Here is a 22745-nt window from a genome sequence, read left to right as displayed (position 1 = left end):
AGTTGTCCTGCAATGAGAGGGAAAAAATAACAGTCCTTCCAAACTACTCTAAAGGATTTATCTCAATTTCCCAAGTTTTAGATCAGAAACTTTTCATCGTGGCAGTTTTACTACTCACGTAGCACTGAAAACTGATGTGCGAAAAGATAACACGCTCTTAATGGAATTCTAATCTTTTTAGCATATAGAAACATTCAATATGGAGCTTGCCAGAAATGGAAGTCTGTTCATGGCTTCTGCAGCCTCAGGAGAACAATGCATTAAATGACAATAATTTTAGCTATTACCATTAACATTGGTCTTACAAACTTACACTCGTATGAAATGAGCCACTGAACAGACCACCACTTACTCAAAAAAATGGGTTGTATCGACACAGTGGAAAGACCTACCTAAAAGGTACATCCAGGATGATTAATTACCTTAATAAACACAGAGATCAAGCATTGTTCTACACACCATAGAAAAGAGGAAGGAAGATGCAATTTTCAGAGTTTCCAAAAAATGCTCCACAGAACAGGAAAGTGACAGAGCCAGGCAGATACCTCCTGACATCTAAATGTCTTGCTGGCAATGTGAATGCAATCAGGTAAGAGATACAGCTTATGCTTGGTGGACACTGCTCAGTTTTCTGTCCTGACTCCCACCTTGCTACCTACTACAGAGGATGTACACTCATCTTACAGCACAGAAACAGCAGCCTACTAAGTGAGAGTTCTGCTCTCCTCCCTGCCCTGATTTTGCCTCCCTCCCCTTTTTTTCTTGATCAGTTATCAGGGTGGAACTGCATGAATTTTTAGAACAAGGGTACGTGGACAACACAACTGTTTAGATTTTGTTGTGCAACACTTGCGACTTGGTTAATACCAAGTTACTGGAGAGAAGTATAGTTGGGACAGAGAAGCACACTATCTCCACCCCTCCTATGCTCACCTGGCAACACTCAAGTGTCCACTGGAAACAGCTATTAAGCCTGAGGACAAGTAAAAAAGAGTGGCGAGATAATGGTTGTTCAGCTACCATATCAAGCTTACAAATACAACAATCAAAGGCCAGGAAAAGGTAGAAAAGGCCTGATGTTAGAGCTGTAGTGTTAATGATGTGGCAGTAACACTACCTATTGATTGCTGAGCATAGCAGTCTGTTGACTTGTCATGTGGAAGCACAGACCAGCAGGAAAAAGCGGGCTGCAAGGTCTGATAAAACCAGAGAAGAAATGGGTGGAGAAGAATGGCTGAAAGTTTTGAAAGAAGATAAAATACACAGCAAAAGGAATGAAACTAAATGGGCGAATTTCAGTTTGGGGGGAACACTCCAAAATCATTAATAAGAAATTAAAGGTGCAAGTAGGCAACAGGAAAATGAAATGCTTGCAGAAATGCAATTTAGCCACCTAAAATACCTTGGAAGCAGTTACTCCTTAGAAATAAATAAACAATCTCTTCTAGTCAGAGTCTTTTATAAACAGCTGTGATGATCTAAGCTGACACCCAGTGCAACACAGATAATGATTTCACCCAATAATTCCAAACCCTTTGGCTTAGTGACAGAATATGTTATGGAAAGACATCTAATTCTACTTTGAAGATTCCAACAACCCCTCATCACCAAGTTGCCCCCTAAGACAAATCTTCACTCAAAAATACCTCTCATTTCTACTTTGATATGCCTAGTACCCAGTCTCAACCTAAATAGGCACACCTTTGCTAAATTCAACATTAGAGCGGTTTTTTTTCACAAAACCGGTATCTTTAAAGCACAATTAATTAAATAATGCTAAATAAATAAATGTTTTATTCAGTCTCTGAGATCCTTAGTCTAGTCTTTTTCCCTAGAGAAATTTCATTTAATCCAAGGAAGAATTCACAGCACTCATCAAGTACTGAAACTCTGATCAAATTTTCCCTGATGAACTGGAAGTTCATGTCAGTCTTTTCTCCATCAGATAATGATATTCAGTAGTACTGAGTGGCAGAGTGACTTCAACTGTGAAGATTCAGTCTCTGTCAATGACAACCATCTCTCCTTCAGTATCAAATGTAATCATGTTTCTCCCAAAACAAGGAATTTATTAATCTTTTGATTCTTTCAGAAGATGCAGGTCATCCAAACTATTTGGGCACTTCACGACCTAGTTAAGCTACACAAAAGGCAGATGACAAGGTATATGGTAATACAAAAGTAATTATATCATAAGACAAAAGTTACACACATACATACCTTCCTTACCTTTTTATACTTAGGAGACACAACTTAGAGGGCAAGAGTAGCCTCAGTGCTTCTTAGTACACACTAGATAATGGTAATTTCTGGTACCTCTAAACTGCCTGTTGCTGGCTCCACAGATTGAAGCTACGCACAGGTTCAGAATACCAAAGCATGCACTAGAAACCAGAAATGGTTTCTAGTGAGGACCAAGTACTCCATGTCCTCCACTGCAAGAAAGGAATAGTCAAAAACTTCGCAACATTAAATATCGAAATCTCTCAGTATTTCCTCAGACATATCAGATGCATAGATCATTAAGTACTACTTTAATACATCTTGTATATTAACATGTAAACCACAATATTCAATGTATTGTTATATTGCCAGCAGCTGGCAAAGATGAAAACTAGTAGCTGTACTACGCTTCACATGAAAGACAGGATACGAATATGCCTGTTGAAACAAATTTTTCAAGAGAATGAACAAAAACCAGGGGACAAATAAAGCCTATGTGATCCACAATTACAGAAACAAGGAATGGTTGACAGGGTCTTGTTTCTATGATCACACTTTTTTCAGGGATGCAGCAACCCATGAAGCTTCCTGGTACAATTACAACTCTACTTCTACCTAAATTATATCTAAACTACTATTACCATAGCACTGACTTCACCACAGAGTTACATGGAAAGTCAGACTTCTCCTGTCTTGCAGATACTCCCATCAACTGCAACAAAACTATTGCAAGCTCCAACTAAGTTTTAAGATCACAGGGGAGACACAAAATATAGAGACAGGAAAACTGAGGATGGAATGGACCTTAATATGCCATCCAGCTCAACCTTCTGCAGAAGTACAGCAAATGCTGAATTTGGATGATGTTGCTTAGGCTGTCATTTAGCTGGGCCTTGAAAACCTCCAAGGTCAGAGATTCCACAACCTCTCTAGAGAACCTGTTTATACGTCTGACCATCCTCATGGTGAAATACAGACTCATTATGTCAAGCCAGAAGATCATAGCCATCCTGACCGGAAGACTGTGACAGATGGAGGAGTCAGCGATCCAGACAAGAGCCAAGCTGAGCAGACCCACGCCTGTGCTGGGCTGCATGTCTGGGCTGGCCGTCAGGCCCATGCTGCACGTACTCCGTGGCTGCAGGGGGAGCCCGGACAGCCCTCTGAAACAGAGAAGCTGCAGTTAGCTCCACCAGCTATTATGCCACCTGGGTGGCCTTGCTTTATCTGGAAGTGCAGGTGGAAGTTCCCATGTGAGCATCCTTTCTACCTGACAGCAAAAACTATGAATAGAGTACTCTTCTTGCAAGGAAATTCAGCAATAAAAACAACATGGGGTAACCTTTCTAAGGATGGGGTCTGCACATTGTTGCACACGGACTCTTCAAAGGTCTCTTTGGTGCTGCACAATTCAGGGTTCCCAGCATTAAAACAGATCCAAGATTATCTATACTATTCTCTCTTTATATGGTTAGTTTTAATAAATAGAGTTTTCAATGCTATTTTATAGTGTCCAAGTGCCTCTCTTACTCAGGTCATCACAGAGCAGCATCTCCTGGCACAAAACAAACTTTCCTTGTTTCACTTTATGGCCACCGTCTCTCAGGCTTCTGCCATGCATCACCATGAGCAGTCAGGCTCCATTTTCCTCCATAAACTGCTTTGACATTGGCATGCTGCCACAAGATCCCTCCAAAACATATCTCTATGGGTCCCTCAGCCTCCATTCATAGGTCATGCACATACTGACCATCCTTGCAGACTTCCAGTGGGATGGCAGAGAGCAAAACCGAACACAGTGGTTTAGGTGTGGTCTATTAAGTGCTGAGTAAACAGGAATAATCATCTTGTTCACTCCAGTGGCTACACTCCTGTATGTTACCAGGGTACATTGCTGACTCATGTATAGCATTTCCAGGTTGTATTCCCTGCAGGTGGTTATTCTGTCCCATATAAAAGGCTTTCCATTTGTCCTTTTTGGATTTCATGAAGGTCCTGTCAGCTCATTGTTCTGTCCTGCTTAGATCTCTCCAAAATGCAGACTTGCCCTTGAGTATTCCAACTCCAGATCAGTGACAAAGATATAAAGCAGGACAGGTCCCAGAATAGAGCCAGGAAGAGCTCCTTGTAGCCAGCCTCTGAGGTAGAGCATGAACCACTGCTGGGAATAAAACAAAACCATACACCCTGCAGTTTATCTAGTTGCCTGGATAGTTTTTATCATTATCTACAAATTCCACCTGTAAATGTTTGTACAGTATTTTGGTGCAAATCACTGATTCATTAAGACTTCTTCTATGTTTCTAGATGATTTCATATTTATTTACAAGCTTCAGATAGCCAGTCTTTAAACTCATTTAGCATATAACATTAGGTTTAGTTAACACTTAGTAGGAAATAGGTGTTTCAAACTACTTAAATTGGCACCATGCCTGTCTACAACTTTATCTCCTATCATCACTCCCTCAAATGGCGATTTAATCTGTTTAACATCATATTTGCTGTGCTTCCTCACTTAAACAATTTTTAAAAAACCCAACCCTATAACCAAGGGTTGTCTGGGATTTTTTAAAGTTTATGTAACTTTAAAAAGTCTGCACACATCCTACTACACAGGATCCATACAGTCCAACATAGATCTACGTGTTCAACTGAAAAAAACCCTCAGAAAACCCTTAAGACATTGCTAAGACAAACTACTTTATGAAGAATAATTAATGGATCCATTGATAAAATAACTTTAAAAAACTAAGCATGTTGCATTAGAGTCACCTGAACAGTTCTATTACACAACATTTTGTAGCTTCATTGTATACATAGACAGAAGGAGCTGTTACATAAGTAGTTTCATTTCCTGTACACTTCCACTAAATTTCACTCAGGTATCTCTAAAACCAGTTTGATAAAGTCAGCAAAACTCCTGTTCTCAGATGGTTCTCTGCTGCTAGCTACTCCAGGCAGCAGGAAGAGAGGTATTAAAAATGCATCTATGATAGTCTTAGTGAGAAGATCAGTCTGGTAATTGAAGAAGGAAAATCTCTAACTAGTGAGACACCTGAATTTTCTCCTCCTTTTCAGAGACTGGAATTACATGGCAATCCTTCAGCTCTTTGCTATTTCCCCATTACACCCAAGGTTTTCAAAAAGAGTGAGAGATGAACATGATCCTGGTTTAGTCCCTTTAATATTCCAGAGCAAAAGTCAATCAAGGCTGCTTATGAGAAAATGTTAAAACCCTATTTCAAAAATGTTAAATGCAAATGCTGCATCATATCCTTGCTGCAGTCAGTAAATCACTAATTATTCCATGAGGACAGTTGACAAAACAGAAATACACAACAATCCTGCATCCCATTAAAATTTTAACAGCTGCCTCTAACAAACCCAGATCTGATACAAGATTATTCTTTGCTTGTACTTATGACTAGAAATATAAACTGAAAGTATTTAGCTCTAATGGTCACTGGTTCCTTTGGTTTATCCCTATGCAAGAAGAAATTCTGCATTCTCTGTCTTGGTATAAATAATTAAAAATGCTGAAATACTAACACAAATGTTTTGAAAAACAGGAATTACTATTTTTAAAATAACTGTAATTTAAACCAAGTTTGGTGACTCCCACAGTGTGAATGCATCAAATCAGTTGCTTTCACTGTAAGTACCAATTGTGCTCAACTTTTGGAACAACAGGATAATGCAGGCTGGAAGTGACCCTGGAGGCTCTACCCCAGTCACCTGATCAGAGAATGTCCAGTTAGAGGAGGCTGCTCAAAGTATTACTCAGTCCACTTCTAAGTACCCCCATTTATTACTATGAAGAGTGGAAATTTAATTCAACTGCTGTCTTTTAGAGAAAAAAAAAAAGGCACTTTCTTGAGCTGCTGTTATACCCAGGTAAGTTCATGCTGTAGACTGACAAAGTCAGGGGTGCTGCATTGGACAGAAGGTACAAGCAAGAGAAATAAAAGACATCATTACAGACTTCTATTCTTGCTGAACCCACAAACACAGGAACAAACCGAACTGGTTCTAGCCTGTGCTTCAGTCACATAACTTTTACTGCTAGTTACACATGAACCACAGCAGCCACCATTCACTGTCAGACTCCCAGGTCATTTACCAAGTTTACTGTTTGAAAAGATGCTTTGAACTTACAGACTCAGTAAATCACACCATGGAACCATAACACGTATCACTTTAAGCAGCGTAAAACTGGGTAGGTTTTGAAATAAAGTGACACATAGCAAACGTCCAGGCTTTACTGCAAACAGATGAAGAAAATGTTAACATGCACAAACACGTCTGAATGACCCAGAGCAATCCATATTGCAATCATTCACAAAAAAATCACAAATGAAAGTTTTAAATAATGCAAAACCTATCGAATTCTGCGAAGTCTGGGATTTCATCATATTAGGCACTACACAAATCCATAGCAAGTTCCTTCAAGAGATGACAATTCAAGGCCCTGAACTGAGCACAGCATGCTTCAATGGACCTCTGCAGGTGAGGGGACCCCAGTCTGCTTCACATGTGCAATGTAACTGCACACCAGTGAGGGAGAAAAAGGTGTAGGGAGGGAATAGTACCCACTCTGAGATTACACTGAAGGTCATGGAGAATATGGGGTCTCAATTTCCTGTCCACTGCAGTACAATTTTTCCTTTATTTTAGTCGGAAGACTTCACAAGCAAGTAAGAGACTATTCAATCCAAGCACATGCTCAGTATTTTTATTCAGAAGAGCAAAGACACAGTGCAAACCTAATCAGCTGTCCCACACTTGTTTCAAAACCACAGTGAGACAGCATGGTCAATTTTTATCCACTGTGTTTTCCTCAGTCTTCATGATTCTGATGTGCTACTTCAACTGCTGGAGTGTTTTCAGTTTGATTGAGGTCATTCTTTCTGAATCACATTTTGATTTAAGTCAGGGTCAAAACACCAGCATAAAAGTAAACGGTGGCATGCTGTAGACTAGTTCTGACAGCAGGATATGACACACAAGCAGGGTATGTGAAGAGACTTTTTATAACATTATTTTAAACATATAAGCTTTCTCCCAATCATCTTCCAACATTAATCTACTTTTGCTATTCATGTGAAGTATCCTGGTTTGCTATTTTAGATACCAATAAAAAACAAAAAGGAAATGTTACTTGTCTGAGATTAGAAAGAATGACAAAAATGGAACCAGAACTCCAACATATCAGTGCACTGCTCTGATGACAATATCCTGCTTACACTCAGTAACTAACTTAGTTTCTAGGAAGCTAGAAGAGAATACATCAAGCATTAGGAAAAAAAGAAAGTCTTATTTTCACTGCTCTATCTGGTATCATAATGTAGATGTTTAAGTAGAAATTTTTCCCAGATCCAGCACTAAGATGTAACTTCAAAAAATACTGTCAGGGATTGAACATAGCCTAAATATCAACCTTGCTCTATCTGCACCTGTCTTGTGAGCAGATGGGTAGGTAAGAGAACTATCAAAGTAGTCTCAAAAGGCCAAATAAAAGTCAGCTGGCCAAATAAAGAGTTCTATAAATTGAAGATTTAAAATATACATATATAAATAAATATAACTGTATATAAATAAGGTAGCTAACACAAAACAGTTCAGGTGAAAAACCATCCTCATGTTAGACACTTGTCTTCAAAACACTTTACTTACCATGGGGTTATGGCATTACTATGGCTTCCAGCAACCTAAAACCCAGAAGGCTGTTCTGTGTATCTCGTGTGTCCTTCCCTCCCAAAATAACCCAAAACAAAACAAACCCCAAAAACCCAAACAAAACACTAAATAAAAAGCACACCAATACAAACTGATAGCTGTCCTCAATCTATGTGGCAATACAGAATGTGATAATTACACTAGGAAAGGATAAGCCTCACAAAAATCCTGAAAATCATACATATTTGCCAAAGAAACTCTAAAGCTATTTTTTGCCCCTCCTAAATAGCAAGAGGCTCTTTGAGACTGAAATTTTTTCCTGCTATGTCATTCTTTTGCAATGGTTCACAGATTTCCTAAGCAAAAAAAAAAAAAAAACCAAACCCAAACCATAAAATTTTACAACCTTCTCAGTCATACTCATTCCTCAGCAATACATGGGCACTGAGGACCCAGCTAGGCACAAAAAAAGAAAAGTCACATATCAGTGTTTAGTCTGAAATCAGTGTTTAAGGTTCTCTGGCTGGTTCATATGCAGTTTTCTTTGCTCTGCAGTCTGTTCAGATACCAGGTAATTTCCATGAGTTCTATTTCTCTAGCACATAGAGAGTGTACAGCAATGTCACAGTTCCTTGAGACTTTGATTTACAGCTAGAACACGCAAACAACTTAAGTTTTGCTTCTTGCTTTTAGGCAAAGTTGTTTATGTTACATTTTCCCCCCTCACACTCCTTAACTAAGATTGGGTACTCAAAACAGCCACGTCTATCTAGAATACTCCAGCATCAATCATCTTTCTACTTGTGACAGCTCCATCCATAAAGAACTGCTTGCTGGTCCTTCTTCACATGAAGCCGGCATTATCTTCTCTCTGTCAGCCCCATCATTCCCCCAAGTCTCTCCTCATGTATATGCAAGGTAAGAGAAAAAGAGTGTCCTCCACATTCATTTTTCACTTTCTTTTGTCATACTCTGATCTGTTTGTCTCACACTATTCACCTGGCACTTGCTTCTATCAGGTTTTTTCTGTAGCAACTTCTCTGAAGTACATACTGCACTGTCTTACTACAGTCACCTTCAACTCAGCAGTGCTCAGGAGCAACAATGCACAACCTCAGCCCTAATCCCTCTCCACAGCTTCCTTCCTGCAGCTGTAATGAAAAATGTATGCCCACATTTGGGAGATGGAAAGGATATTCCTAGCTACTTCCCTGCTTCCTGATTATTATTTTTAAACAGCGTCTTACTACGTTTAACTCGACACAACCTGGTAAAATCTAAGGCACTTATGGAGAGAGCCTAAACACCCTCCCCTCCTTTCTTCTCAACTACTGCTTCATTTTGAGCTCCCACCTTGGTCTAAAGGCCCAGTGTCCAAAGCGGTCCTTCCTCTCCTGTGCTAAGTCACTACCTCTTGCAGACTGGCACTTACATTAGCTTAAGATCAGTGGGACAAGATCGCACAAGTTCCTTTAACCTTTGTCTTGCTTTAAAACTGTTGTTTGGTTTATGTTTTGTGTTGCCTTTTTTTTAATCCAGGGTTTAAACAGTCATTGCACTCAGCAAAAGGAAGACTGCAAGACAACACTTTCCAACACGTGATCCACAAATGCAGATTGCCAATGAATTCTGCTCAGGAGTCCATAAAAGATGAATAATTAAGAAAAAACCCCAACAAACATCAAAGAAATACTTATTAGTGACCTTAAATGTATCACTCAGACTACACTAAGCAACAGAATATTTGGCAAGAAAAGCACATGTCAGATATCTAAAGACTAAAAGAAACCTATGTTCTATTTGAGAAACAAATTCATCTTTTGAAAATAACAGATGCGTTGCTGGGATAAGTTTTAAGTAATAGATTGTATAAACAGAAGGAAACATTATCAGTACAAACTATTCCATTTTCTTGAAGGGCTTCAATCGTATCGGTTCAAACTCTGTGAATTTAAAACTGCCTTTGTTTATTTAGGAATGCCAAGGAAGTCCATAGAGAAAAAAACCCCAGTATCTTCTTCACAAATGAACCAAACCAGACCATGGCCCCAGCCGTCACAACTCTTAGGGCATGAATCAATTTCATCATACCAGTACATGACATCACTGACAAAGCTTATAAACACATATAACTTATTACCTGTGAAGGAATGCAATCACAATCAGAGTTAAAAATAGGAATTTCTTGAGCATTTGAACTCTTTTAGTACCTCAAGACAGTACAGGCCACACTGACAAACTTACACATTCTAATCACTCTAAGGATATGGGATCATACTCACACTGTTTTCTAAACACTTCTCTACATTCTGTGTAGACAAAGTCAATTGAACAAGAGTGGCTGTGCAACAACTGATTGGGGTTTTTAATTCCCTTAATATCAACATCATCATATTTTTAAAAAGAAGCTACTAGGAAATGACTGGAATTGAGCCCTTCTTTATTAAGATATATCTACATTTTTTCTTATACATGCATTATTAGGATGTATTTCCTCCCTCAAGTCTGGTCCAGGTACATGATGAGTTCCTCACTGCTAAGCTCCTATTCCATACCCTTTTTATTCTTACTCTTTTTCTGCCTGTCAGACCTCGATCTCCTCCCTCCTCCAGTGCAGCAACTTGCCTGAAAAGCAAATTCTCCTGTCCATCTAAAGCAAATCTGTTTCACCTACTTCTGTAATACATTATATTTACCTGCTGCTTTTTAATGCTGCCACACAGCCATGCTTTCAAGCAGACTACGAGTCTGCACCTTGGAAATGCTTGAAAGCTGTTCTCAGCAATGCTACACATTATGCTTAGGTGTTTCGCTCGGGGCTTTTTTTCCTTGCTAAACCACAATGAAAGGATTTCATGCCAAAATCACAGACACTACAAGTTAGGGAAAGTCAGACAGGGACTTTATAAAGTTTGGAGAAGACGCCATCGACCCCGCAAAGGCTCCGGACACCTGTCAAAAGTTCGGGGAGGAGAAGGGGTGTCCCACTGCCACTTGGTGAGGGATCAAAATCCAAGCCATGCAAAAGCGTGCATTTCTGCCCTTTCTCACGCAGCTTCGCCCGTCTGTTTGGCTTGGCTTCGTCTCCTGCTGGAAGCCTGCCGCAGGGAAACCAGCTCAACGCGAGAAAACCTCGTATTTTATTTATTTATTTATTTCCCTTTCCCCTATTTAAAGGGCAGCTCCAGCTCCATCCCCATCCCCGCCGCTGCCAGGGAGGAGAAACCCCCGCGAAACGTCAGCGACACACACATACACACACGGACACAGACACACACCCGCACCTCGGCAGCTGCGCTGGCGGGGCGGGGGAGGCAGCGCCGCGACTCCCCGCACACCCAGGGCAGCGGGCGCCGGCGGGATGCGGGAGCCGGCGGGATGCGGGACAAGGGGCGGCGACCCCGGCCTCCCAGCCGCCCCCCCACCTCGCTGTCGTCGCCGGGGAGCGGGCGCGGGCCGCGGCCGCCAACGGCCCCACCGCCATCGGAGGAAGAAGAGGAAGAGCGGGGGAAGGAGGACAAGAAAGGGAAGGGAAATCTGGGTCTCACCTTCCTTCTCGGCCCGGGCCGTGTGGAGGAGCAGCGCCAGCGCGAAGCGCAGCGCCGCGCCCCGCCAGGCGGCCGCCCAGCCGCCGGCGCGGGGGAAGGGGCAGCTGCCGGGGGAGCAGCGGGGGCAGCGGGGGGAGCAGCGGGGGCAGCCGGGCGCCGCCGTCATCGCGCTGCCGCCGCCGCCGCCGCCGCGGGTCCACGGAGCGTCCGCGTCTGTCTCCGGCCGGGCCCCGGCGCGCGCGCGGAGGAGCTCGGGGAGGGGCGGGGCGGACACCCCCGCGAGCGCGCGCTGCGGCTCCTGACGCGCGTGTCACGGGCCGCCACGCCCCCTGGCGAGGCCACGCCCCGGCCGCGCGGGGAGGTGCCATTTTACGTGCGGGCGAGCTGTTCTTCCGCTCGCCCGCCTGCTCTGGGCGTAAGGCTGCCGACTAGGTCGCTTTGGTTTAATTTTTTTTTTTTTTCTGTTTTTTTTCCGCTTTCCAAAATGTGATTTTAGATCTTCTGTAAGCGCCGGCTACTCGAGGTGGGGTCACTCCGCCTCGGTAGCGCTCTTTTCTCCCCGTCTCTGGGAGGGCCGAGGGACGCTGTGGTTTCCCTGCGGAGGCTGCCGGGGCTTCTCCCAGCCGCGTCCAAGATGGCGGCGGGTGGGCAGTTCCCTCTGTGCGCGGCGCCCCGCGGCCTTGCTGGGGAGACGGGGACGTTCCTCTCCGGTGTTACTGTTCTTTTCCCGTGTCTTATCTTCCCTGCTAGAGGCCTGGAGTGTTGTGCAGCAGGGGTGTCGATAGCCGTCACCCTGAGGGAATACCCGCCACCCCAGCTGCTGGGCTGGGCCGGGCCGGGCCGGTCCGGTCCTCTCGGCACAGCACCCTCAGCCGCAGTAGAACCGGAGGACAGGGAGGTTTTGCATGCCTGAGGCGCGGTGGAGCCCTGTGCTGGAGCCAGGGCGTGACACCACGCGTCTGCCACTGTTGAGGGAAGACCTGTACCTGTCACTGTCTGTTCAGGTGACATGCGTGGCCATGAGGCCTTTGGGAACACATGAAGTGAATTTGCAGTGGGGGAGAAGGCACCTTATATATATGAGGTTGGTGTCTGTCAAGCGGAGGTTACACTGGGAAATGGGTCCGTGGAACCAGTGCTGACAGAAGCTGTTACACCAGGTGTGCCATGTGGCGACGCTCCCAGTAAGGGATGGGAACTGGTTATTGTCTGTCCAAGACTAATAGTCCCAAAGTCATCTTGGATAAAGCGTGGGAAGGAGAAGTCTGTAGTAAAGTCTGTTCACTGAAGAACTGCCTTAGCTTTTTAGAATAAAAAAGCTGTATGCACCCACGTGCCATTCTTAACTGCTCATTTCACCACCTGATTAACACGTCACGCTGGGTTTGAAGCGGTTGAACAGATCATTGAGTTTCATCTGTCACAACAACATAACAGATCTTGGTGGTGTAATAGATGCAGAGCCTCTAAGGGACTGACTAACAGCCTAACTAAAAACAGTAACGTTTGTTATGGCTCTTACACAGTCGTTCTTTATTGTTAGAACTCCCCAAAGACACCTTGAAAGTCTGGATATGGTTGTTTTGTTGAACTATGGCCACAGCATCAACGAGGTTTATTTTCAAGGGAGAAATGGAAAGTTAGGAGTACTGGGTTGAAACCTTTCTCAGCAATAGTGGCTATTTCCAGAAGATGTGAGGAGGAACCAAAGGCTTCTGTGTAATTACTAATTTTTCAAAGCTGCATAATCTTTTGACTACCGCACTGAAAATGCGTATATACAAATCAATGATTTATGAGCTTGAGTCTCTGTTCATAGTTTTCAGAACCACCCAAACCACAGTAAATATAAAGCTTGATCACTGCTGTGCACAGAAGCCCACATATTGACTTCTGTGGGGGTTAGGTATGTACATCAAAGAGCACGATCAAACCTAAGCACTCAGAAAGACAAACAGCAGTTGGTGGTGCTTTCTTGTTACAGTGGACCCTGTATGATCTTGATTTTACCTTCTAACTGGACTTCTGCTGTACGCTTATTACTCCTCTGGAAAAAGAAGTCAGCTATTTTCTATTTCTCGTATTTCAAATTCAGTATTGCACAACCAAGCAGACAGACTTTCTCGTAATTCATGCTGTAGAGCATCCTACCCATTAAAATGAATGGGAACTCTAATGAAACTAAGATGTAAGCATGGCAAAATCTGCCTTGGAGTAAAAATGGAAATGCCAACTGTGCTATTAAAAAAAAAAAAGGTCATGATATAAATGAGAGAAGAACTATGAGTCCTACTGTTGTGGTATCTGTGAATCTTTAACCTTACAGCATTAAAATATGGGCAGTTTTTATTTGTGCTAAATACAGAATGTCTTTTGAAAAAGATATTATGAGTAGAAAACAAACAGCTCACAGTACGTATTCTCCCTTTCATCTTTGTCCAGGACTCCCACTGTTTTCTGTGCAGAAAAAACCAATACAATATGGTCCAATGTCTGTAAATGATAAAGCAAGAAAGCATTCCATTAATTTATTTCTGCTTTAATCTGGGTTATATTACTTCATACATATTTGAGACTCTTCAAGTTGCTTTGTTTATACATGCAGTGCGTATAAATATTAACATTTGGATACTGCAGTATTGCTTGTGTTGAACGGTTTTTAAAAAACAATTTCTATACTGGAAAAAAAAAGCTTCTTATAATAAACCATGACAAGACATAGAATATAGTTCTTATGGAAATGTATTTGTGTCCATAAACAGAAATTATATAAATATTTAGACACTAAAATTCAACAGCTGACTCATCAGATGAAGAAATGCCCTGTTCTACAGTAGAACACATCAGAAAGACTTTCTGATTCCTGCAGCCATTGTCAGCTTTGCTAGCATGACTGCTAGCACAGAGTAAACTTAATAGCGGAAGAGTATGGTGGTCGGTTCACCCTCAGTGAAAAGGTGTGTACCTAAAGCCTGCTACATTTACTGAGCTGTGGTGGTTTAAAATATTCCTCCTAAGCATACCAAAGTGCTGGCATTCAATTATCATGTAAGATACCTTTGTTGATAGTTTATAGTCTTTTTTTTTTTTCTGGGCAAGGAACCAGAACTGCTAAAATATAGATGTGTGTTTTCTGCCACCTTGATATGGAGCCAGAAATTTTGGGGAGAGTGACAGTCTGGTTAGTTATAAGCTGTAACATCTTCAACTGCTTCAGTTAGCTAGAGATTATCTGACAGACTCCAAAAGCAATAATCCATTGGTTGAACCACCTTGTCTCTCCTGCAGGGAGTTACCTCTTCTGTGGGACATGGATCAAATCCAAGTGATGTTACACTCAAAACAAATGAGAAATTTTTGTGGAGTCCATGTCTCAGGATCTGAGAGCACATGAACTCTCTTAAATCAGCATTGAGATTTCTGTCCTGAATGTGCCTCAAGTTACTTTCTTTTTGCTTTTGCCAAATCTTGTACTTTGTGAATTGGTAGAAGATAAACCAAGCAAAGGAAAAAATGGAGATAGAGCAGGCTGTTGTGTAATCCAATCAACTTTTCTGCTAGTACAGACTTCCTCCTAGTAGCTTGTTTGTTAGTATGTTTCAAATTATGTTTTAAATTACTTTAAAAATTCCTCTGAAAAGTTTGCAAAGGCTCTACTCTTCACTGCCAACAAGATTTTCTGATATTCAGTCTTTCCCTGCCCTCTTTTCATTTATTCCTACTTGTTCCCATATGTATAAGCCCAAGTATTTCCTTTCCATCCTTAAGGTTTGCATTACTTAAGCATTTGCTGGCTGGAGACATGCCTCCATCTACCTCTGCTTTAACAAAACTGGATGAATTAAGCTCTTTTAACCTTTCTCTATAAAACCACTCTTCCAGATAATGCTTATTGCCGTTCCTTAGATTGCTTCATTTGCCTCAATGTTATGATGGATGACAGAGAAACAATGCACATACTGCTACTGAGTCAGCTAGGGAAAAATTGTCCTTTTGGAAATGTTTCAATAAGCTTGAGCTGCCAAAACGACTTCGCATCATTTCAGTGCTCTGCATCACTTGCTTATGTTTTTGAGCACCCTAAAGCAGGGTTTACTAGCCCATGGATCTGTGGTGTGTCTTTTACTTGCCAATACTGGACCTGTGTGCTGAAGGCAGCCCTGCATTAAGGACTAGTGGCTCAGGACTCCTCCACTGCTTCATTTTCCATGCTAGCTTCAAGTCATTGGAGGGCTTTATTTCCAATGTTGGTGGTGGTGTGAAACTTGTGCATGAAGAAAACAGAGGAGATATGATATATTGGGATTTTAATATTCAGGATTGTCTACAAGAATTATTTTCAGTGAACCCTTCTTTTTACTCAATGATTTTATTTTCTACATAAACAGTGGTAAATGGGGGGAGGTTATTATTTGTTCTGCTTCAATTTTCTGTTTGCTTAATCACTCATATGATCATGCACCTAAATTAAAATCCAAGGTATGTCATATGATTTTTGTTAATCCCATGAGAAAAAAATTCCCTAGTTTCTTTTAAAAATTTTACATTTTAGGAGTTAAATGTAATGATCCAGAAGTTAATTTCTTGGAGAAGGGGATGATAGCCTTCTGATAGGGCTCATAATCTAATACACACTTGCCCAATGAGAGCCCACTTTCAGCTTTGCCTTGATAAAAGCCATTACAGTCTGTGTGATTTTGGTTTGCCACATCTCTCTAATAAAAGAAATGATGCAATATTTTGCTGGTAATAGTGCTAGCTGTAGTATCACCGTGGTGAACTGGGATGTGAACTGTTGCTGTGGATACACACCTGGAAATGAAACAAGCATTTATTTGACCACCAGTTCATGTTTCCATACTGTTACATCAGTGTCTTTCAAATGCCATGTCATTGTCCCTCTCTCCTGTTGTGATCCTGGCATGAGGCACAGTGGGCCAGGCAGATATGGGATGACCTAATTAATTATGTCTGGCATATAGGTTTGATATATAAAAAGGTGGGGGCATGGAGGAGGCTGGCTAGAAAGGGGTGTTGTGTGGCTGTAGTACAGTGACTGTTACTTGACCTAATGCATTTGCAGTGTCCTCATGCCCTATCCCATGCAGTGCTGTGCACTGGGTCATAGTGAATATGGGAGATAGAACACAAAGGGCTCTATTCCACCTGAAAATCTGGAGTAGCAGACGACTTCAAAACTGGGTTAGCTTTGTTTGTAAGAGTACTGTCAGTGAAGGGAACTACTCCTGTTTGACTGTGTGTTTGTTAGATGCCTTGCTAGTATGCTCCAGATTTTCCGGATTCATTCCCCAGGGGTGCAGCAATACAGTCCCATTTGCTGTCAGCACAGTATTATTGCCTCCCCCAATGTTTGGCAGCCACAATTTCAGGTGTAGTGGATAGGTATTTTGGTGTGACTGCAAGGTCTGTGATATTTACTCCACCCATACTCCACACTGATTCACCAGAGCTGGAACTTTCTAACGCAGTCCTCCTCTCTATCATAGTCTGGTAGAAATCCAAGACTGCTGACATGGTATCATAGTATGGTACCCACAGAATCATGCTAGATAGCTGCTAATTCTGTGGTAAATCCTGTGTATTGAATTTTCTGCCACAAGAGCAGGCATCTCATGCTAAAACATCCATGACTGTAGAAGTAATCTACTGATGCAGTAGAAAAACAGAGAAAGGAGAAAGAAATAGAAAAGAAATGGGCCTGAACAGAATGTGCATGAACCAAATATCTTGTTCAGCCCAAAGATACACAGGACTGCATCCTTAAGTTCCTAAAGCTTTTCTGAGTGTTGAAACTTCACTGGAAACCTGTTTTTTCAATTAAATTGGATTCTGCCAAAATAGCGATACACTCAGCTGTTTGCTATCTTTTCTGATAAGCACATCCAACAGCATTGCAATGATGTGCCAGTGCCAAAGGGTTTCTGTGCTTGGGTGAAAAGATGCTAGATAATACTCAGACTGAAGTGCAACTCATTTTCATGGAAAGTTTGAAATCACCGACACACTTGATCATTTATCCAGTTGCCTCCATTCAGATTCAGAAGCTCGGCCACAGACACCTCCATCTGAGATTCCTGGCCAGTGTTTATCAGTCCCAGATTACCTGCCAATGCTCGTGGAACCTGTATCACAGGAGGGCGTTTTTTATGAGGTACTGTTGATTTCAATTTACAGGTTGAACAAAACAATAGATGAAGCATGCAAAGAGGGCACACATCAAATGCTGTGGATTCCGGTTGCTGCCTGGGCCCCTCATCCTCAAAGGAGACTGAAGTCAGAGACACCTGCACATGAAGATTACCTTGCAAGATGAGACAGGATGAAATTCTAATTTGATTAAATGCCTTAAAAATTGAAAATGGTTCAATCTGATTTTTACTGCTTTCTGTGCACGTGGTGCATCTTCTGCTCTGTGTTTTTAAAGTCTCACTTCTGGAGGAGCTTGAGTTTGATGATTACCTCATTCTCACTGCCCTCTAGACAACACTAAATATTTTCTCCATCTTAACTGAGTCATATACTCTATGATAGGAAGTATAAATAAGGGGATGTGTGGACTTACCTGTCCTTTCAGGTAGCCTAGGCTATCATTAGTACTAGCATTCTGTGTACAGGCTCTGAGATATGCACTTCCCTTTTGCTCTGCTGTTGTCTCTTTCATTTCTGTTTCTGGGTTGGATTGTATAAATGATGGCTCTTCACTCTTGTTTGACTTCCTCTCTGCTGCTGTGAGTAAGCCTCTCTTTCACTTCTGCATGTTATAATTTAAAAAAAAAAAAAAAGAGAGAGACCAAAGGCTAGGGTAGATTCTCACGGTATGGTCTTGTAGGTTTGAAAAGATCTTCCCTGAAATTTTGTTGATGTGAACTGATTGACATCACTTTAACATGTCTCCAAGTGCTTATTATCTCATCTCTCACACTGGGAAATAAAGGCTTCCAAGAAGCACTACAGAGATATTTATGGGTGAGGGTTAGCCCCAGTACAGCCCCAGTATGAACATTCAAGGCTCTATTCCCTCAGCTTCCGTGTTTGTTTGTGATCTCTTCACCTTTTAAAGTGTGCTGTGTATAGCCTTTTTGTGCTATAAGGCTCCAAGGAAAAGAGTGAGGTCTGAGGAGATGGGGTGTAGAGCTCATGAGTGTTGTGTCCTCCATTGCACCCTTCAGAGGAGACACCAGGCAGGGCAGGAAAAAAAGGGGCAGAAAAAGAGAGAAGAGGCACCAACTGAGCAGGACAGGACTAACACAGCTCCTGCAACACGCTTCAGTAACAGCATGGGGCTGAGCAAATGGGCTATAGCCAGTACTGCAGGAATTTGCTGCAGTTCCAAGTGCCAGCTCATCCTAACTGGGCTAGCATGTTTTACTCTCCTGCAAAATTCTATCTAGTGTCTATCAAATCCCAGTCTGCATAAGCTGAAATATGGCTGAGTATGAGACATCCCAGTCTTTACACAGCAGAGTACAAAAAGATTCGAAAGATGAAGTGCTGCCTTGGATGAGGAGCTGTGGTTGGTTGGAGGGCCAAGGAAGCCTGGGTTGAGTCTCCTGCATAACTAGTTAATTTTTTTGGAAGAAATTTGTTTTTAATAAGAACCTGCTGCTCTTCTTCCAGGTGCTACTTTCCCATCGAGCAACACAAGAGCTGTCAGCTTTGCCTGTCCAAACTGAGGCATAGACGTCTGGGCATGCATCAGGGTGGAGGTGGAATTTAATCTAACAGAGAGAACTGAGAACCCAGAGAAAACAGCATTTTGGAACTGATGTTCTCTCTGGAATATTGAAAGACCTTATACATACCTCAGGGATTGTATCTGTATGGATGGGTGTGGAGACCTGCGTGCCTGCTCTTATACTTTGAGCTACCAGGCTGCAGGCCAGCTCTGATATGAAAACTGAAACCGTGGCGATGTGACACTGTGTGTGCATTCACCATAACTGTTCTCTCTGCAGGACTTACCAACGGCTCTGAGCTCTTGGTTAGTGCAGCTACCTGATACCCAGACCAGTCTGGCTAACATCCAGCTGGCTCAGACCATAAGCAACTGCATGCACCACCCTGCATGGGCACTTTTGCTTAGTTGCAGTAGTCAGTTCCCACAATGGCAATGCAGCAGTTGTACACAGACACAGAGTGAATTGCTAGTCACTGCAGTGGAAGCAAACTCTTCCTTGTGACAACAACACTCTTGGTATATCATTTCATATTTCATAGTACATAATCCTGGATTGTTCAAGTAAGATGTAAAAATGGCAATATATTGAAACCAAAGAAAAAAAATTAAAACCAGAGCAACTCTAAACTGACATTTTTAAAATTTCTTTGAAATGAAATTAAGCTTTTCAAAGACAAATGGGTTTCTTGTGGCTCCAAAAGAAACAGTCAGCAATAAAATCCAGACTTACTTGTGTGTAAATGATTTAGGTGGCAAGTGGGGAGGAGATGGTCATAGAGGGCTGAGCTGAAGAAAGTACATTTGCAAGTTCTTGAAAAACCCACGTAGGAGAGAGTTCCGCAGAAAAACGGAATAGTATGACTCAATCCAGATAAGGTTTTCCACAGGGAATAAAAGACAAAACCTTTGATCTAGGTTGCTGTGATAGAAAATTGAGTAATAAATAATGGTTCTGTTAATGTCTTAATCATAGCTTATACGTGATGTTCTCTTGCCAATATTCCTTTGCTTCTCATTGTACTTTGACACAACGCGATTGCAGGAGTGTATCAAGTAAACTCAATAGCTCTTCCAGAGGAGGCCTGTCTCCTTGTAGCCCACCAAAGCTGGACGTATCAGAAGAAAGGGACTAGATGAAAAGCAGCCAAGGGGACTTCCTGGCTGGGGATTGTGTAGCCAGCCATCAGCCTACTTTCATGGAAATGCTAGTAAGGGAAGCATCCCCAGGGAACCATTTGGGCAAACAATGACAGATGGATCTGGGGAGTCAAACGTCTTGCTTGAGCAACATCTGCTGGTGTTGGAAGTATCCAGAAAGCCACACCACACTTAAAAATGAAACAAATCTTCAAGAAGAAGAAGAGCAAACCAAGATAAATTAGCTGTAATATCCTGCACTTTAACCATCATCCTGAATGAAAAAGTTGCATAGCAGAAGTCAGGCCAAGTAGAAAGCAGAGATCATTCAGTATCATAATCAAGCCTAAGCCAAATAAGGGCTGGCCATATCCCAGACTTCCAGGTATTAAACTCTCAATCCTGCTCAAAACATGGTTATTTACATGCTAGTTATTTACATTCTAGTTCACCTGCACATTGCTCCTAAAGTATGGGGAAAGCAAAACACTTAAAAATTTTGGTAAATGAAGCTTTCGGTAGTGAAGCTTTGTTAGATTTTTGTGTTGTTTGTGAGTCTTGTATCTTTTTAAAGCCAGAAAACTGAGATACAGAATGGTTACACTGATCAAAAAGCAGGAAGAGAGGGCACCAAGGCTTTGAATAGAAAACATATAAATTCATAAGAAAAGGTATGAGGAAGCATATTTTTGAAACTATTATCCCTAATAAAAAACCAACAAAACCTAGTGCTACAGTGATATTATGTGAAATTCTCACACCTGTTACTACATTTCACCTAGCATATTGATCTAATGACTGAGCAGGCTGTAGACTTTTGCTCAAAGATCGTAAAGACACAGTACCCTGCTCCAAGATGAAAAAGCTCTGTGTCTGCACATAGCAGATTAAGGCTGGTTCCATTAGTGTCAGAAACACCTCTGTACTGTTTTATTCACTTTTACAGATACAATTGTCAATAATTACTTGGCCTTCTGTTTAAACAGGGAGACACCTGGTCATTGATGAATGAGTTGGTACCTTAGTGGCTTAATGTATAGGAAGCTGTTTAAGTTTCTGGAGGACAAGTGAAAACTGAGTTATTTATAGTTTAACCTTTCATTTCTTTTCATGCTTCATATCTTTGAAACCAATGTCATTTTTAGCTGTCAAAATACAGAGGCACCAGTTTCATTTTTGCAAACCTACATATTTAAAGAAGGATGTTTAAACAGTGCTGGCAACTTTGTATTTCTAAATGTTAGTGTTCTGGTTTTCATCTAAATAAAGGAAGCAGGATTTGCAGTTGAAATATAAGTTTGTAAGCACAAAAAATACAGTTGGGAAAAATATGTAGAGAAAAAAAGCGCCAATTAAAAATATCTGTGTTAAAATTGGACTGTAATGACTGCTGCAATATTGCTGTTACCGATGCAGTCGCTGTAAAAAGCAGAGTGCCAGGGCCAAGTACAGAAGCAAGAGGAATTAACTTTTAGCTACTCCAGCAGGGCAGAGCCCTGTGAATCACACTAGGAAGCCCAGATCAAATCCTCTTGTGTAAACATCATTCGGGGCTGGCTCTAATCCTCCATGCACCCTAGGAGGACTGCTGATGTGGCATTCTCCAAACACACATTTGCTTTGCGTAATTGTGGGCAGTTGCTCTTGTGTGCAGGAGGCCTAAGTGTGAGCCTTCGTATCGTCTGCTCAGAGGGAGCAAAAATAGATGGGGGAAGGCAAATTCTGTACGTGGCTGTAGGCTCCCAGGGCCACCCCATACACCCTCTTGTTGTCACTGTCCTCCTCAGACATAGGATATCCTCCCCCCAGCACACCACCATCTCATGCCTGAGTCCAAGCCCTTGAAGAGCCAGGTGGCCTGTCCCAGTCCTACGTCCTCCTGGCTCTCCAGTCCTGTCACTGGTGTCCCCCTGCTTTTCACTGCAGTTGTCCGCTTCAGTGAAGAATGCTGAGGACCCATCTCCTGTTTAGCATCAATGTTTAACTTGCTGAATCAGGACTCCATGTAATGATTCAGACCTGGTTTCTGGTGACTAATGCTGGGCACTCCCTTCCTCCTAGGCAGCAGTAGCTCCTCAGTGCTCCCAAACTCTGTTCAACCAGCCAGCTACAGGACTAGAGGCCAGATGTTCTGCTTACTCCCGCTAAACAAGTGGTGGCTGTTTTTTATCTATACAGCAGTGTCAATTTTTAGTCTGAACTTAATTTTTTTCTTTTCAATCTGTGTGGTTATATGATCAAAAAGTATAATCCCTGCAGACACAGGTCCTATAGTTGACAGAACTGATTTTCTTGAAGAAAGTCTGGGTGGGGTACTGTGAAACTGTTGGTGTTCTTCTCACTCAGCTGGGATCAAATGTGAAATAAAGCAAATACCTTACCATGAAGACCTTATTATAGGCATGGTTTTATCTATATAAATCTTTCTTCTTCCAGGTTATTTTATCATTCACACATAGAAC

The 22745-nt window shown here is 42.0% G+C and overlaps 1 protein-coding gene and 1 long non-coding RNA gene across 2 annotated transcripts in view; one reads left to right on the top strand and one right to left on the bottom strand.

The window, feature by feature from the left end:
- The window catches only part of TMEM131 (transmembrane protein 131), a 94467-nt gene extending 82915 nt beyond the window's left edge, over window positions 1–11552 (bottom strand). The window contains 1 exon segment of the mRNA XM_039548392.1: window positions 11448–11552. The gene's annotated coding sequence lies outside the window, so the exon portion shown is untranslated.
- A 264-nt stretch (window positions 11553–11816) lies between these two features.
- Window positions 11817–17835, top strand: LOC120409653. Its single transcript, XR_005601391.1, has 2 exons — window positions 11817–11970; window positions 17643–17835. It is a non-coding gene; the product is annotated as an uncharacterized LOC120409653 (long non-coding RNA).
- The last annotated feature ends 4910 nt before the right edge of the window (window positions 17836–22745 follow it).

Source organism: Corvus cornix, chromosome 1 (genome assembly GCF_000738735.6).
Source record: "Corvus cornix cornix isolate S_Up_H32 chromosome 1, ASM73873v5, whole genome shotgun sequence".
NCBI classification, from domain to species: Eukaryota; Metazoa; Chordata; class Aves; order Passeriformes; family Corvidae; genus Corvus; species Corvus cornix.
Note: the sequence above shows the minus strand (reverse complement) of the source record. Positions and strands in the feature narration are given on the sequence as shown.